Source organism: Sus scrofa, chromosome 4 (assembly GCF_054392235.1).
Source record: "Sus scrofa isolate SSC_HxYL_T2T_F1_AM1 chromosome 4, Sscrofa_HxYL_maternal_Yorkshire_Landrace_v2.0, whole genome shotgun sequence".
Lineage (NCBI taxonomy): Eukaryota > Metazoa > Chordata > Mammalia > Artiodactyla > Suidae > Sus > Sus scrofa.
In genome coordinates, this window is record NC_139386.1 from 35,145,419 (window position 1) to 35,162,439 (window position 17,021).

The following is a 17,021-nucleotide window of genomic DNA, read 5'->3' on the forward strand; positions in this document are numbered from 1 at the left end:
AACATAAAACTAGGTCTAGGGATTTGATTGTTCCGTCTCTAAATCCCCATTTAATTAACTATATGAGGCATATGGGGAAACCTTTTCTTTAAAATTTTTCTTCTCTCTCATAGCATTATGATGTCTCATCATAACAAGAGACAGCGGTGATTTGAAAGAGGACAGAGGGAGCTGTGAGGATGAAAGATCTCTGGGCTCAGAGTCACATGATCTGGGCCAGATCCTGGCTCCTTTATAGGCTGTTTGTGTTACCTTGGGACATGGTTCTAAGCTTCATTTTGCCAATAAAGAACTGAGGATCAGAGAGGATCAAGGCCTTGGATGAAGCTGTAGATAGACTATTTCAGAGACAGGACTCCTTGTCCTAGCTCTGTCACTTACTGGAGCAAGGGCTAACCTTCCTGGATTAATCATTTTTGAAAACATTAATTGTTACTCTGGAACCATGCCTGGCCCATGGTCAGTGCTCAGTATTCAGATTTATGGTGATGGTGGTGAGTCTAGTTTCTATATTATCTGTAGCAAAAGTTCTGGTCTTTCAGTTTACTTGTCTTGTCAGGAGTGGCAGGTAGGTTTCATTTCAGGTGCAGGGCCTACCCAGAGCACTATGGGGAAAGAATTATGGCCCCAATTCTCTCTCCTCTTCTCTGTCCTCTTTTTTTCTCCTTTCTCAATCAAGTCACTATTGATTGTGAGTGCAGAAAAACTTAGCCATCCTTTAGACCGAGGGAGGAAGATGATTGCTCCTCCTCTAAGTGCGATTGTTTTTCTCTGATGAGCAAGAAACAGAGGGAGAGAGAGAGATGGAAAGGGAAAGGGAGAGAGTAAGAGAGAAAGAGAGAGAGAGAGAGAATGAGGAAAAGGGGAAATGAGGAGGATAGGTCATGAAGGAAAGGAAAAGCAGAGGGTAGACAAGCCAGGAGAGGTCAGGGGAAATGAAGAGGCCCTCAGGGATGGGGATGTTTCTAGTTTCCATGTGGCATGACCCATATGGGCAAGTAAGAAGTGGGGTCATTCACCTAGGAATTTTCTAGGTAGAAACTGTTCTGTCCTGAACAAAGTGTTGCATTATTCCACAACACTCCATAATGACCTCACAGCCACCTCTATATACACCCTTTGACTCAGCCCTACCCACCAGAGGGACAAGACTTAGCTCCACCTGCCAGTGGGCAGGCACCAGCCCCTCCCACCAGGAAGCCTGCATAGGCCCCTGGACCAACTTACCTACCAGGGGGCAGACACCAGAAGTAAGAGGAACTAAAATCTTGCAGCCTAAGGAAATACCACAAACACAAAAAGTGAGACAAAATGAGACGACAGAGAAATATGTTTCAGATGAAGGAACAAGATAAAAACCCACAAAACAACTAAATTAAGGGGAGATAGACAATTTACCTGAAAAATAGTTCAGAGTAATGATAGTCAGGATGACCCAAGATCTCAAAAAAAGAATGGAGATAAAGATGAAGAAAAGAGGTGTTTAACAAAGAGCTAGAAGATTTAAAGAACAAATAAAGTGAACAATACAATAACTGAAATGAAAAATATATTAGAAGAAATCAATATCAAAATACATGAAGCAGAAGAATGGATAAGTGAGCTGGAAGATAGAGTGGTGGGAATCACTTCTGTGGAATAGAATGAAGAAAATAAAATGAAAAGAAATGAGGACAATCTAAGAGGCCTCTGGGACAACATTAAATGTGCCAATATTCACATCATGGGGTCCCAGAAGGAGAAGAGAGAGAGAAAGGGCCTGAAAAAATATTTGAAGAGATAATAACTGAAAATTTCCCTAACATAGTAGAGGAAACATTCACTCAAGTCCAGGAAGTACAGAGAGTCCCATACAGGATAAACCCAAGGAGGAACATGCCAAGATACATATTAATCAAACTGAGAAAAATTAAAGACAGAGAAAATATAAGCAAAAGGAAAAAAAACCCATAAATAACATACAAGGGAAACCTCATAAGGTTATCAGCTGATTTTTCAGCATAAACTGCAGGCTAGAAGGAAGTGGCACAACATATTTAAAGTGATGAAGGAATACTTTACTAAGCAAGGTTCTCATTCAGGTTTGATGGAAAAACCAAAAGCTTTACAGACAAGCAAAAGCAAAAAGAATTTAATGCCACCAAACCAGCTTTACAACAAATGCTAAACAAATGACTTCTCTAGGCAGAAAAGAAAAGGTCACCCATAGAAAAAAGAAAATTACAAAGAGAAAGCTCACCAGTAAAAGCAAACATAAAATAAAAACAGGAAATCATCCAAAGAAAAATATGATATCAAAACTAGCAATTTTGAGAAGGGGAGAGACAAATCACAACACTGCCTGGCTTACAGATTATGTGATCTAGTGTTACGTACCATTTCAAAGAGGAGACAAGGGAAAAGTTTAAATCCTTCGATTTGAAATTATTGGGCTCTTTTCTCAAGCCTTGGTTCTCCACCTTGCACCTGCTGGGTTCTCTCTCCATTTTTTCCCTTCCCACATTCAGCCTTCCCCCTCTCTGCCTTCCTTTCTCAGATTGTCTCTCCCTGGACCTCTCAGTCCTTTACACCAAGCTTGTAGACCCCCAGCCTCTGCCGCATCCTGTCCTGTTGAATGCCTAAGGCTTTATACAGAGAATGGATGTGTTGTTGGCATTTATTTGCGTTCTTTTTGTTATGTACCTTTTTATGGACTGGATGTCTGGCTGACCTGCCCCTTAATGTGACTCAGAGCATGCGGGAGAGAAGGACGTAGAAGGACACAGGCAGCCAAGAGCTAATGGAGTCAGATTATGGACATGGTTGAATGGACAGTACTTAAATCCATTGGCAGTAGGGAGCCATTGAAAGTTTTTGACCAGAAGCATAAGCACAGGGCAGGTATTTTACAAATAGTCTTCCAGGTTTGATTATGCCAAGACCCTCTACATCAAAACAAAAGGTAAGTCTGCCACAATGCTGCAAGGCAAAGATGGCTGTGCCCTCTAAAATCCACACAGTCATTTCATAAAAAGCACCAGAACCTGAGCTACCCTTCTTCCATCGCATCAAATGCAGTGAGTGTTTTTCTAGTGCCTGCCTTGAACAAGACTCTGGACCAAGCCTTGTTTCTCTACCTGAGTGGTTCTTTTAAATGGTTGTTATTGCAGGAACTCCTTGAGGTTTGAGATCTTTCATTTCAAAATGATAAGATTACTCCAGCTCTTGAAGAGGGCAGAGTGATAACTGTCCTGACATTTTATTTTACAGACTGCTTATTGCAAAGCAGATTTCTGTCTGACTCTCAGTGTCTCTCTAAATAGGAGACAAGAGAGATGCTGGCAGAGATGGTTGGATTAAAGCAGGGTTCCTAATAGCCACCAAATGACTGTTAGTTTATGTCGTGAAAACTGCTGGGGGTCTGGGGCAACCTTGTGCTTCCTCTGATGCTCTTCAAGTTGGGGAAAGAGCCAGCAGTCGGATGTTCCCAGATTGAGGACCACAGCACCATCAGCAGTGGCTGTGCTTCATTGGATGACAGATGGAACGGGTGACAGAGGGGCAGCCGTGGCCCCACATCTACCTCAGGTTGGAAGAGATGCCGTCATCCTTCCAAGTGTGGTGCATGATGGCCCTGACAGCGCCCCTCCCCTTCTTGAGAAATCAGTGCCCTGAGCCAGCAGCAGCAGAATTCCTGAAAGAAATCCAGGCTCATTAGAGAGCTCCAGCTTATGCTGTCACCCAACTTCCTCAAAAATTGTGGAGGTGAAAGAGAGAAGGAAGACAGAAGGGAAATTGGGAAAGAGAAGGTGTGATTTCTAGAAAGAAGAGTCTTTCTGCTGCCTCCTGACAGCCAGTTCTGTCAGAGACGTCCACCCAGCTGGCAGGTGGCAAGTCTGCCTGGAGAGCTGGTCTCTTATCTTGACAAGGTGGAGGTCTCTTTGCTCCCTTAGCACCCTGGGAAAACTCAGCCCCAGGAAACCTCTCAGTGCCATCCGCACTGCAGTCCCTGGCATCAGCACAACATGCATGCCGGACGTCTCCCCGGCTTCCTTCCTGCCTCTTCTCCAGGGCACGGGAGGTGTTCAGCTCTGCCTTCAGCCTCTTTGTGTTTCTGGAGCTGCTGAGGGGTCCCCCTCATGAGACTGATGATCACAGGTGTGCTCTGCAGCTGTGATCAGAGATGGGCTAGGGAGGTGGCCCAGGGGTGTGGACATCAGGAATGTTTCTCCCTACATGAGGGCTGAAGCGTGTCTAATCAGCATTGCTGGAGTGGCTTTGCCTGGAGCCTACAGCCATGGAAACCAGTGGGCAAGAGGAAGCATGGCTCTGCCTTCCCAGGCTCTGTGGAAGGTGCGATCGCAAGTTGAGAATGATGGCAGAGCTTGGCAAAAGACAGGCAGTGGCTAAGCCTGGTCGATTTTCAGCTGGTCTAGTGTGAGTCAAGCCTACGGAGCTTAAGAGATGAGCATATGAGGATGTGAGCTGTTAAGTGGTTTCATTTTATAGACTCAGAATTTACATTTGCATTCTTTTCATCACCGTCACCTGACATCCTCAGTTGCCTGAGGAATAGAGGATGATGACGGGCGGCTGTCTGGGGCTTCCTCCCAGATCCATGCAGCACCAGTTCCCACTTCCTCCTGCCCGCATCTTCCAGAGATGCTAAGGGGTGCTTGGATCTGACACTGCTCTAGGAAGACCTTGCTCCTTTTTGCTGAACTGACAAAAAATTTCTTGGTAGCTGGTAATTTCTAAGGCCTTTAAACAGTACAGAAACTATCTTATCCTTTTCTTCTCTCTGGTTTAGTCAAGCTTGGCTGAGGGGCCCTGACTTTGGGAGAAGCAGGGCTCAGCTTGGAGGGTTCTGACCACTTGGTTCCTAGCAGCGGATGCCTGCGGGACAGTCTAATGCTGACCATCAGCTCCCACACGTTCCCAGGCCTCCCCATAGCTCGAGGATTAGAACAAATATCCTTCGTGGGAGCTTATCATTGGAAGGAACCAAGGAAATTAAAATCACAGGGATGACTTGTTTAAGATCATTTATTTGTTCAAGAGACATTTACTGGGAGTTTCTGTCATGGCACAGTGGGAACAAATCTAACTAGTATCCACGAGGACGTGGGGTGATCCATGGCTTCGCTCAGTGGATTAAAGATTGGGCATGGCTGTGAGGTGTGGTGTGGGTTGCAGACGTGGCTTGGATCCCATGTTGCTGGGGCCGTGGTGTACACCAGCAGCTGCAACTCTGATTGGACCCATAGCCTGTGAACTTCCATATGCTGTGAGTGTGGCCTAAGGAAAAAAAAAAGAAAAAAAGAAAGAAACATTTGCTGAGTATTAGACACTGCCAAGAAGGTTAAAATATGATATGACAGAATGTTTTGGAGTGACCAGTTCCAGCATGTTCTGGCCATGCCCAGTGGCAGGCACAGACACCTTGTCAAACTCAGATGCCTCCATATCAAGCTAGAAACATCACTGAAGCCCCAGTCAAGGGAAGTGGGAGTGTGAGGTCTGTGCTCAGGTTTATGTCCTGAGTCCAGCCTCCCTCCTCCCACATGGGCCATCTCCCACACGTCCACATAGCATGGCCTCCCTCCAAATCCTTGCATATTTGCCCACTCCTTATGCGCTTTGGCCCAAGATTGCTAAGGAAGCTCCAGTCACCTCTGTCAACCTTCTGCCTAGAAATCTCCTTGCTTTTTTCTATCAATATAAGAATATATATTGCAACATATTTTTAGATACACAAAATATATTACAATATAAAAATATAGCAATGTATAAAATAATTATTGCAATATATAAAAATATATTTTATACATAATATATATATTATATGTATATTTTATATAACGCATAACATATTTTATAAATATATTTAAATATAAAATATATTTTATTTATTGCAATGATAAAATATAATGCAATGTATAAAATACATATTTATATTTCAGCTATCCCTACTGCGAATAGCATATACTTTAGTTTTATTATAATAACATCTGCTTATATGGATATATTACCATCTCAGCCAACTATGCTGAGGAACAGATGACCAAAAAATATTGGTGGCATATTATAGCAACTAGCCCTGTTTCCTGTTCTGTGACTGCAGGTCAGCTGGGCAGGGCTGGGCTGGGCCCCGGGCTGTGAACTTAGATCAGCTCCATTTGTTCCACATCCTTTGTTCTCCTTGGACCAGTGGCTTCTGGGAGCGTAGCCTCTCCCAGCCACAGCAGAACTGCAATGGGGGCAAATGGAAACACAGTGTCTTTTAAGGCCTCAGCTCAGAGCTCGTCCACTGTCACGCCTGCCCACACTCCACTGGCCAAACACAGCATCAGTGAGGCAGAAATGCATGTTCTCTCTCTGGTGGGACCAACTACAAAGTCATGGGGCAGAGGGAGGGGTGAAGACCTCAGAAGACAGTGAAATGGGCCCCAGCTCTCCTGCAGCAACATTGGAGGGATGTCTGGGCATCTAACAGTCACTAGAGAAGACTTGCAGTTAATCCTCTAGCTTTTAGTGCCAGCATCAACCCCTTCTTCCAGAAACCCCTGGTCCCACCAAATCTGGAACCATTTGGGGGGTCATGCAGTGTAAGTCTGGTTGCTTCTCTCCTTTCCCACCACCACTTTAGGATTCATCCTTCCAGGTTTGTTAAGTCAGTGACCACTTGGCCATCTGCTTCCCAGCTTCCCAAATTCCATTGCTTTTGTCTCTTTTTGCATTTCCTTGGTCCTTGTGGGTTTATGCCTGTAGTAAAATCCTTTTACTGTCATTTTCTTGGTGTTTGGGGAGAGAGTAAGGCTAAATGCATGTTTTCAATCCATCATCATTCCCACCTGGCTTCTTCTTGACACCTTAATGATCAGCCTTCTTTCCCTCTTCAGCTCCTCTGGCTTTAATTAGGCGCTTCCCAGAGCCCCTTGTTGCCCAGAGACACCAAGGAAAGAAACTTTGTATGAAATGCCTGACGGGGTGGTGACTCACTTCTCAGTCTGGCTGGCTGTTGCAACACAATGTCAGCTACAGAATAACCCTTTCTGACTCAATGTTGTGTCCATAAACACAGACACATTTTCAGAAATCATGTACCTCTTCAGAGTCTTTCAATATATATAGCATCACTATTTTGATCTAAATCTGAGCATAGGAATCATTTGGCTACACACACACACACACACATGAATGCATAATGCATACTAACAAGCTGGATTTTCTTACACTAAGTCAGAATGCAAAAGAATACAAAATACAATCTACCTGGTCCATTTTGACTGCCTTCATTCTTTTCCCATGAGTTCATTGGAAATAGGAGAAGTGAGGAAGATACGCTGTAACTCATGGTTGGATCAGCTCTTTCATGTTTTCCAAATGTTGGCTGACCACTGGAGCGTCCCATCTGATAGGAAGACTGAGGACAAGAATGTGTGAACAGTGATGACATGCCCATCCTCAATTTTCTGACCCATCGCCTCTCTAACACACTGGGCATATGCAGCTACAGTAGCAGAAAAAGGTTTTGCCAGTGAGAATCCTCTCAAAATTGAATGGAAATATTCTGGAGTACTATCAGGACAGGGATGTACAAATGTATTTCCAAGCTGGGGAAGAAGGGAGAAAGATGATCTGTAGGAGTTCCCATTGTAGCTCAGTGGGTTAAGAACCCAACTTGTATCCATGAGGTTGAGGGTTCGATCCCTGGCCTTGCTCAGTGGGTTAAGAATCCAGTGGTGCCTCAAGCTGTTGTGTAGGTCACTCAGATCGCATGTTGCTGTTGCTGTGGCTGTGGTGTAGGCCGGCAGCTGCAGCTCCGATTCAACCCCTGGCCTGAGAACTTCCACATGCCACAGGTGTGGCCCTAAAAAGAAAAAAAAAAAAAAAAAAGTGTATCCATTTATGAACCTTGAATCAGAAAACTGGGGTTCAAATCCTAATCCCATTCCTTACCTTCTCTATGACCTTGGGTAATTTTCTTGATTTCTTGGATGAGAAAGCAAATCTCCTGGCTCGTCGAGTTGTTGGAACAAGGACAGGAGACAATGAAAGCTCTTTGCTAAATGAAAGTTCTATTCACATATGAATTTTATTTGGGGAGAGTTATGAATATAAGTACTTTATACAAGGTGGGTCTGTAGTAAGAAATCTATTTCTATGTATCTCACCTTACTCTGAACACTTAGTCCTGGAAAGCAGGAGGAACTATGCATATTGTTCACTGGAAGGTTAGTTGATGATAATTAACACCTGATGCGCACGTGGTAATGGCCACGCCCAGTTCTAAGCACTTTACACCCAAGTCCATCTAATCCTCAGAACAACGCTGGGAAACGGGTTCTATAGATATTATCATCCCCCTTTGAAATAGGAGACCTGAGGCCCAGAGAAGTGAAGTCAGTTGCTTAAGGTCATGACTAGTGGGGCCAGGAACCCCCAAAGGCAGCCTGGCCCCAGAGCCTGCAGTGGAGGGGCTGTCAGCTCCCAGCCCCCCTTCAGCACCTGCCCACCGCCCCCGCCCCCGGACCATTATAAGGTTCACGAGGGCAAAGACGGATGCTTTTCTCTTTGTCAGTTGACCTCCGGGGCCTAGCATGATGCCTGGCACATAGTAGGCTCGCTAAATGCTTGTGTAAAACACCCTTGGCGGAGTGAACGTCCTAACAGGAAAGGCCTGTGGGTGACTCCCTGCCCTGAGAAGTAGATCGCGGAGGCTCAGCAGGGGCTGCTTAACTCAGCTCAGGTGAGGAGGATTCTGGGAAAAGACGCGTGAGGAGGAGCGTCAAAGCCGCTGAGTTCACGTCGTGCAGAGCGTGAACCTTGCTCCGTGAGTCCCACAGGCGCTTCCTTCGTTTTGTGGTCTCTCTCACCTCAGCCCCCAACTGAAAGAAGAGGCTCCCAGGCTGGGAGTTGCAAGGAAATTTAATGAGAGGATTGTTTAGAGAGATGTGGGGCGGGAGCAGGGAAACCAACAGTTCCTGGGACCAGCAACAGCGAGGAGCTGTTGCCACGCTTGGGCCTGAAGGTAAGAGCTGGAGTCGGGGAGCTGGGGGCTGTGGAAGGGCTGAGGACGGGATGGGGGGCGGGTGGCATGCCTGTAGAGGGATGGGGTCCCTACTAGGAGCACAGAGCAGGCAAGGAGGAAAGACGAAGAGACACCCCAACATTTGTCTCTTTCCCTTTGCTCTCCTGCTGGGACTCCCGTGGCGCAGCTCCTTGGGGAGCCGGAGAGCCGGGGAGCCCCGTGATGACTGGGAGAGGGCCGTCGCCTGGGGCCCGGGAAGCAGGGGATGGACCTGGCGGTGGGGAACAGGAGAAAAGCTAGCGTGCCGTTGCTTTTCGTTAAATAGTTCTTTAAATTGGGAGAGGTTCCTTGTGATCAACTTCAATCTGCCCATCCCCTACTCCAACCTATTGGCTCTTGATGTTACTTCATTTTACTGCATCTCTTTCTGCTTCTCTGATGTCTGTCTTTCTTTTCTTTTCTTTCTTTTTAGCATATGGAAGTTCCCAAGCTAGAGGTTGATTCGGAGCTGCAGCTGCCGCCCTACCCCATAGTCCCAGCAACGCCAGATCCCAGCTGTGTCTGCGACCTACACCACAGCTCAGGGCAATGCCGGATCCTTAACCCACTGAGCAAGGCCAGGGCATGAACCCACGTCCTCATGGATACTAGTCAGGTTCTTAACCCTCTGAGCCACAATGGGAACTCCTGCTGTCTCTATTCTCTATCTGTCTTGCATTTAAATTCTTCAACCAGAGAAGAATCCACTCTGGTGGTATTGGACAGGGCACTCACAGGGCAGCCTGTAAATACAGCCTTCGTGTCATGCACTGGTCTCTGGTTCAGTTAGCTACAAAGCAGGGGGGCCTGATTAAAAAAAACAAAACAAAACAAAACAAACCTCTCAAAAATGGTTACCAGTTTCAGATACTTCAGAGGAAACAGCCTGATGGGAAGCCACCTCTCATATCCAGTACATTGTAACAAAATGACCACCTTCCTGTTTGAAGGCTAATTAAGCTGCTGGGAGGGAGGAGCTAATGCTCACCCTTAGGGTCTAGGGACCCCGCATATTGCCTCTGTCAGCTGTATTCATCATGTGTGCCCCACTGGGGTCTCCTCTGGGGTGATGCAGCCCTAGCTCCCTGGGCCACTCCTGTATTAGCTGGGACAACTGTCCTGCCCCAGATACTGTGTTCAGAGTCTGGTTCATGAACTGATGCTGTTGGGCTTCTAATCAGAGTCACCGTATTCATTTGTCTTCGTAAAAAGTAAATGGCTTTGTCAATGAGGTTCCTGATAAAAAGGAGCAGAGCATGATGCTTTTTAGTCATAATCAGTTCTGTAAAACCTCCCAAATAGAAAATGAGTGTTTCCGGACATTTTGGATCATGATGAAAGTTGAATTTATGATGGCACTGTTCGGTCAGGTTCCAGGATGGCAGGCAGCCTTGATTGGTGGCTGGGACTAGTCTCTTTGCTCAGTTCTCCCTGGTGTGGGGTCTCTTCCAAGCCGCCCCATTGGAGAACAGCACCACAGGAACCCCGCCGCCCCGTTACCATTCCAGACCATCTCTCAAGGTCAGAACTCTCCACGTGCCTGGTTCTCTGCACGCCGTCTTTCCGACCACTGAGAACACCCTTGCCCTTTATCTCCGTCTTGTGACAGTCTCATCTTTCCAGCTTCCTCCCAAATGCCCCGTTCCATGTGATAATGCTCATGGGCATAGGCTCTGTAGTCAGACCATCTGCACTTTATACGTAGTCCAGCCTCTCATCAGAGGCCCTGATTTCTTCATTTGTAAATAGAGGATGGGTGAGGCTGCCTCTGACGGGGGTTAAGCAGATGAGCATCGGAGCAAGATTGGTTTCAAATGCTGGCTCAACCACCTAACTGGCTGTATGACCTTGAGGAAGTTAATGAACTCTCAGGGCCTCAGTTTCTTTATCTGTAAAATGGAGGTGATAAGATCTGTATAGATTTGTTGTGGGGATTAATTGAGTTCATTAAAGACAAAACTCTTCGAACAGTGCCCCAAATGTGGAAGCTTAAATGAATGTAGCAGTTGATTATTTTCTATCTCATTGTGTAAAGGATAAGGAACAGTGAGGTAAAATGAGCAAAGCATTGGAATTACGCGGGGCCCAAAGATGGTGCTCAATAAATGATCGCGGCACTTGTGTTGGTGCATTTTTCTTCTTTTTCTCCAACATGCCAGGGAGAGGTTGTCTAGCCCCTGTGTTCCCATAGCATGGTAATCCTATTTCTCCTAGCTTTTTTTTTTTTTTTTTTTTTTTACATTGTGTTGTCATTGTTTGGATTCTGCCTTAGCATATTGGGCTTTGAGGTTCTTGCAGGCCAGAGTAGGTGATTCATAAATGTTTGAGATTGGTTAAAATAAAAAGTTAGCATAGCTCAGCAAGATTTTCGCCCTCAAGATTGATGCTGCTAGCTTGTCAGTGGAGTTCTCTGTCTATCAAGAGGCCGGTAGCAGGTGGATTAAGACTTCCGGTTTGGGGTGCCTCTGCCTCCCTCCTCAGCTCCCACGCTTCCCCAGGTGCAGTGTCAGAACGCGACTTCGAGTGCCGCCGATGGGTCTGTCCCTTTTCTCTAGATAAGCTCTTTACAGTGCTTGAAATGAATGGTAAGAACTGACACTGGGGGCCTCTCCTTTTTGCTCCCCTTTACGTGAATCATTTGTGTGGTTGCAAATGGAGTTTTCATACCCTTGCCTCAAATTAGAATGTTATCACCGTAAAGCAGTGTTTGCTGTGAAAGCAGCCGCATCCCGATAATGGCGAATTCCATTCCCTCCCCAAGCTTCTGACTTGAGATGTTTAGAGGAATAAAAGAAAAAGAAATAACAATTGATTGCTTCCTGTTTGGGGTTTTTCTTAAGCGAAAAGGAATAAATCTTCTTCTCACTTGAAACTGTTTGGCCTCTGCGTGTGATATATTAATGAGTGCAAAAGAATTGACATCAAACAATGGTTTATTGCAGAAATTGCTGTAGTTAAGGCTGAGAATGTGCTTTCAGTCAACACCCCATGCCAACCTGTCATCCCGCTTCCTCGTAAACGTCTTTGCAGGTGATACATAAACATGCCAAGTGCACCACACAATGCCCCATGTGAGCGCTGGCTTGTCACAGTGCTTAGATGCACAGATGTTATTTTTGCACTCCGATTCAGAAGATTTTGTTACGCATCAGAATTATCATAAACATCAGCTCATATAGATAGGGAGTGAGCGAATGTTAGATTTCTGATAAAAGAGAAGCATCGTCCGACCTTGAGGTTCAAAATGTGTTACACTGCAGAGGGAAATTTTTTTTCTGTCTTTTTTTTTTTTTTTCTTTTTAGGGCCTCTGTGGCATGAGGAATATTTATCTAATAGAATGTCTCCATTATATTGGTTGTTTGAGATGAAGTTAAAATCTCAGGTGTTGGCCTTGTTGGTTGGCGAGAAGTTAGTTGGTATTTCCCCTCTTCTGAAAAAACATTTCATAAATAACATTTATAAGATTTTTTCTTGAACTGTTTGTAATATTTTTTCTTGAACTGTTGTATAGCTTTGGAAATGGGTTCTCTTCAGAAGCCTCAGGAGCCATCCAGATGTATTCTCTGTAGCAGTGTGGATTTGGCTGTTTTGTGTGATGTGCCTTTAACAGACCTGTCAGCTTTCTTCTGTTTTCTATCCCGCCGCAGCCGGCCGATTAGGTTCTGTGACGCTTATCCAATATATTATAATGCTTTATAGGATCTTTGGCCCAAACCTAGAGTTTGTCTCATTCTGGGTTTGGATTGTCTGTTGGCAGTTCATTACACTGTGTTTGGCCTCTGAGTTTCCCAAACCAGCTGTGCCTACTGCTGTTTGCACAGGCTCAGCGGGTGCCAAAGGCTGGCACAGGGAAGGGTAAACAGATGCTGGGGCTCTGTCCAGATTCAGACCTCTAGTGCTTTTTAGCATATTTGTATATGGTTTGAATTTTTTATTTTCTCTATATTGTGATGTTTCTACACCTTAAAAACCTTTCTGGCTGAGGAGAGAGTGTCCCTCCCTGTGCAAACCAGTTCTTAGAGGCAGCAAAGGATTAGCAGGGACCAGACCTTTGATATGAAACCTAACCAATCCAGCGTCTTAGCTCCTCCACCTGGCATATTTGCACCAAGCCAATATTTGCCCTGCCCTAAACCATCCCAGGGCCTGCTGCCCAACCGGAGGCCGGTCTGTAGGAATTCTTCAAACTAGCCCATCTTCAACTGTTAACTCTGCCTGCCTGGCTTTTTCTGTGGAAACCCCAGAGGGGGCTCTGGCCAAATGTCCCCCTCACTCCTGCCTCCTGCCTCCTGCGTGTGCCTTCTGCTCCTGGGACCCGTGAATATAATCAACTTTTGTTTCCCCGAGCCTCTCCTCTGTCTCCTCTTGTGGCCACACCTGACTGACCGTCACGTAAGAGAACAGAACAATTTGTATTTTAACTGTTAGTGTCAACATTTGATAAGGGCATGTCGGGGTCATATAAATTGGATCAGCCTTTTACTTCCGTAGACATGTCCTCTGACGGATGATGGATTACTGATTGTTCTATATTTTCATCCAGGCATCTCACTAAATTTCCTCGGTTTGTTTCCATGTTTACCTTGTCTTCCTGTCAGGAAGTTCCCCTTGATAGCTAACCCAGTCCCTTCCTATTGCTACCCAAGGCACCCAATTTTCCTGGGATCTCTGCCTTCATCATTCATTTTCTAAAAGTGTTTGAGAGGCATCTCAACATGCCACGTCCAGAATAGTCTACCAGGTACTCCTCTCAAAGTGGCAAATGAAAATCTGCTGCACTCAAGATGTGTGTAAGGGTTCAGAGAGGACACTTCAACCTTGAAAAGCATGGTAAGTGATGAAAAAAAAACAATAAATGCATGCTCACTGCCACTCCCTGAAAGCTCCTTTAATGCACCGAGTCAGCTCTCAGAGAATCCGATCTTATTTTACAGTGTGATAAGGAACATGCTGCTAGGTTTTCAAGTAGGACTGACCTAGGATCGTATTGGTCACTTTCTAGCTGTCTGATCACAAGGCCATTATTGCAAGTCTCTGAATCTCAGTTTCAGCATCAGTAAAATGGGGATAATTAGTGCTTCATGGAATTGTGGGGATCAAATGACATTATCAAATGGAAGCGACCTTGCCAATGGTGGGTTTTCCACAATGTTTGCTCATGCAGTGACACAGTCAGGTTTTATGCTGGTAAATATGCTACATTTAATTATTATAAAACATCATTAATTAAATCGGGGTGTGTAGCTGTTCCGACAGAGCTGAGCAGAGATTAGTTTTTTTACTAAGAAGAAGGGATTTGCTAAGCAAATTTTTCTGTCGAACCAGAATGGTGATGAGGAGAAAAACTACTGAAAGCTTTTAGAAACTCCTATTTGCAAATAATGAGAAAGAATTAATTAAAAACAATCATGATCGAAGTCATTAAAAGGGCTGGGGAGACAGACTGCTTAATAACGCTTGCCACTGGCTCGTGTGTAATGATCTTCTGGGTGACTTACAGTGGTGTGCCCCGTTAAAACTCATCTGCATTTCAGACATCTCATCAATTAAAATGTGCTTTCCTTTCAATTAATCTGAATCCATGAGTTTCTCTAACATGGAAAAAGTGGAACAGTGAGTTAAGGTAACGTGCTGGCCGTCATCAAGACGGTGGGAAAAACCTTCATGTGCTTATACTAATTAACGCTATGGTTGCACTCTTCTTTCCTATCCCTTATTAATTCGTGGAACCATTATTAATAGCTAATCAATGACCTGGCATGCAGTAACAGAAGAATTTTTCTTCTGACGTCAGGATACAGAGAAAGCTTGCTTTCTGTAATGGTGAGAATCCTGGTCAGATCCAAGCACTGGTAGATTCTAGATTTAACTAAGTGTGTCATGATGTCATCCCCTGTACATTATATTCTATCCTTTGAATGAAGAGGACAAGGCAAGAGTTAATTATTTGATGTCCAGTAGTGAATACAAGGATGATCCAGCCCTTTGGCAAAGCCAGACAGACATTGGTCAGCACAGGTTATTACCAGGGATCTGTGGGGTCATGTGCCTGTGCTCAGCACAGGTTGAAATTCTGACCACAGCTTCAGACTTACAGATACACTGTAGGTCGTCATCATTATTTAGACATTTTGAGAAAGCAGTTACTTGTTGCATCTTTCTATTGCCACTTTCAAATTTTACTGTTATTTCTTTGCTTATTGAGAAAAGAAAATACTATTAGGAAACGGTTAGAAGTGACTAGACTGAGTTGGATCATGTTGGTTTGCCCATCCTGAGGCTGCCATTTTGATGTTTTCTTTACAAAATTACCCAAATAGCTGTAAGCTGAGAGCTATCGAAACCCTTTGTCAGGGTCCCCAGTGAGCTCCATGTGGCCAACTGGAGTGATCAGTTCTCATTCTCTGGGGCGCGTCAGCAGCATTTAACACAATGAATGGTTCCTTTGCTCTTGTTCTTTATTTTCCTTAGCCATTTTAATAATTTGCTTTCAGGAGTTCTGTGGTAGCTTGGTGAAGGATCTGGTGTTCTGGCTATTGTGGTGCAGCTTTGATCCCTGGTCCAGGAACTTCTGCACGTCGTGGGTCGGGCCAAAAAAAAAAGCAAAAAAAAAAAAACAAAAAACAAAAAACAAAAAAACGAACACCAAAAAAACAAAAAACCTGATTTTTTTTTTTTAATCACTTGTTTTCTGTTTTGGATTTTTACTTTTATACTAGATCCATTAAGATCTTATCTGGCCCCTTGATTGCCTGAAAAGAACATTTTCACATCCTACTTCAACTCAATTTTCCGTTTTGTGTTTATTGCTATTAAGTTATGCTATTATGTAAGTGAAAGTCTGTCCTCCTAGGTCAGTCCTCTGGGACTGTTGGCTAAACACAAAAGCGACTGTGGAAACTGGGCTTGTGGAATATTCTTCTATCTTCTACTCTATGTCTTAATTCTTCAGAACTAAGAACTTATTTAGCAATGCTCACCACTGGTTTATGTGCAGTTCACTTCAGTGTGATTTACAGAGACGTGCCTCGTTAAAACTATTTTGTATTCCAGACATCTCATCCATTAAGATGTGCTTTCCTTTTTTATCTTTTTATTTTTTACCTGGTAGTGTCCATAGCTTTTTGTTTCGTTATTAATTCTCCCTTTGATGTGTAATCTACTTCGTCTTCACCTACTTTAATAATTGCCACTTACTTCTCTAGTTCATCTGCCTCCAGATCTCCTTCTTTTTTGGGATCTTTGAGACTTCTTTGACAAGTTTTTATAATCGTTTACTTTTAAAATGTTTTTCATTTCCCCAGCCGGCTTACCCCACTGTTCTTGTGGTGATATTTCCACTTATTTTGGCTTTGCCTACGTCTGATGATCCAAGTTGATTCTTATCTTCTCATTGTGTATTTACATCTTATCTCTTCTTTTTAGTGGCAGTTTATAAAACCTATTTTGGTCTCCGAAGTTTAGCATTTTGACAAGTAGCCATGGTTCTAATTCCTGTCTCAACTAAGATACCAGGAAGTGTGGTCTGAACATGCTGCTTCCATTGGTCACTTCCCTTTACCCATGAGCCCTTTGCAACTTGGTGTTTATTTTCATCAGCTAGTGAACCTGCTCTGGGAAAACTCCCTCATGGCTTCCTCTGGCCTCTTTAGCCCATTTCCTCAACTTCCACCTACCGGAAGCACTCCACCCTCATTGATTTTTTTCCCCCCAGACTTTCCTCCTGCTCCTCCTTTTCTTTTTGGACTAATTCCTGGTCTTCTTTTCCTTTGCCTTCTGTCTAATCCTTCCTCCTCTCCAGTGCCCTGTCCTTGCTCCTCTGTCTTTCCATTATACATAGTCTACCTAGGGGAACTCACCCACTCACGTTCTTTTAACTGCCTCCACGATACCGCCAATGATTGAGTGCTATTTCCTCTGTCTTGAATGTTCCCCTCTCACTTCCTGTCCTTTTTACCTTTCAGAACT

At 44.4% G+C, this 17,021-nt stretch overlaps 1 protein-coding gene across 22 annotated transcripts in view; it reads left to right on the top strand.

The window, feature by feature from the left end:
• NCALD (neurocalcin delta) overlaps positions 1-17,021 on the top strand; it is a 454,841-nt gene that overhangs the window by 207,091 nt on the left and 230,729 nt on the right. For 2 of the 22 annotated variants that reach the window (XM_085020457.1, XM_085020464.1), the window contains exon 1: positions 8,747-9,013. The exons of 18 other annotated variants lie outside the window; for them this stretch is intronic. The gene's annotated coding sequence lies outside the window, so the exon portion shown is untranslated. Of the gene's footprint in view, positions 1-8,746; positions 9,014-10,769; positions 13,884-17,021 lie in introns of those variants that run through there. 2 more of the 22 variants (XM_085020458.1, XM_085020463.1) reach the window with 2 other exon arrangements.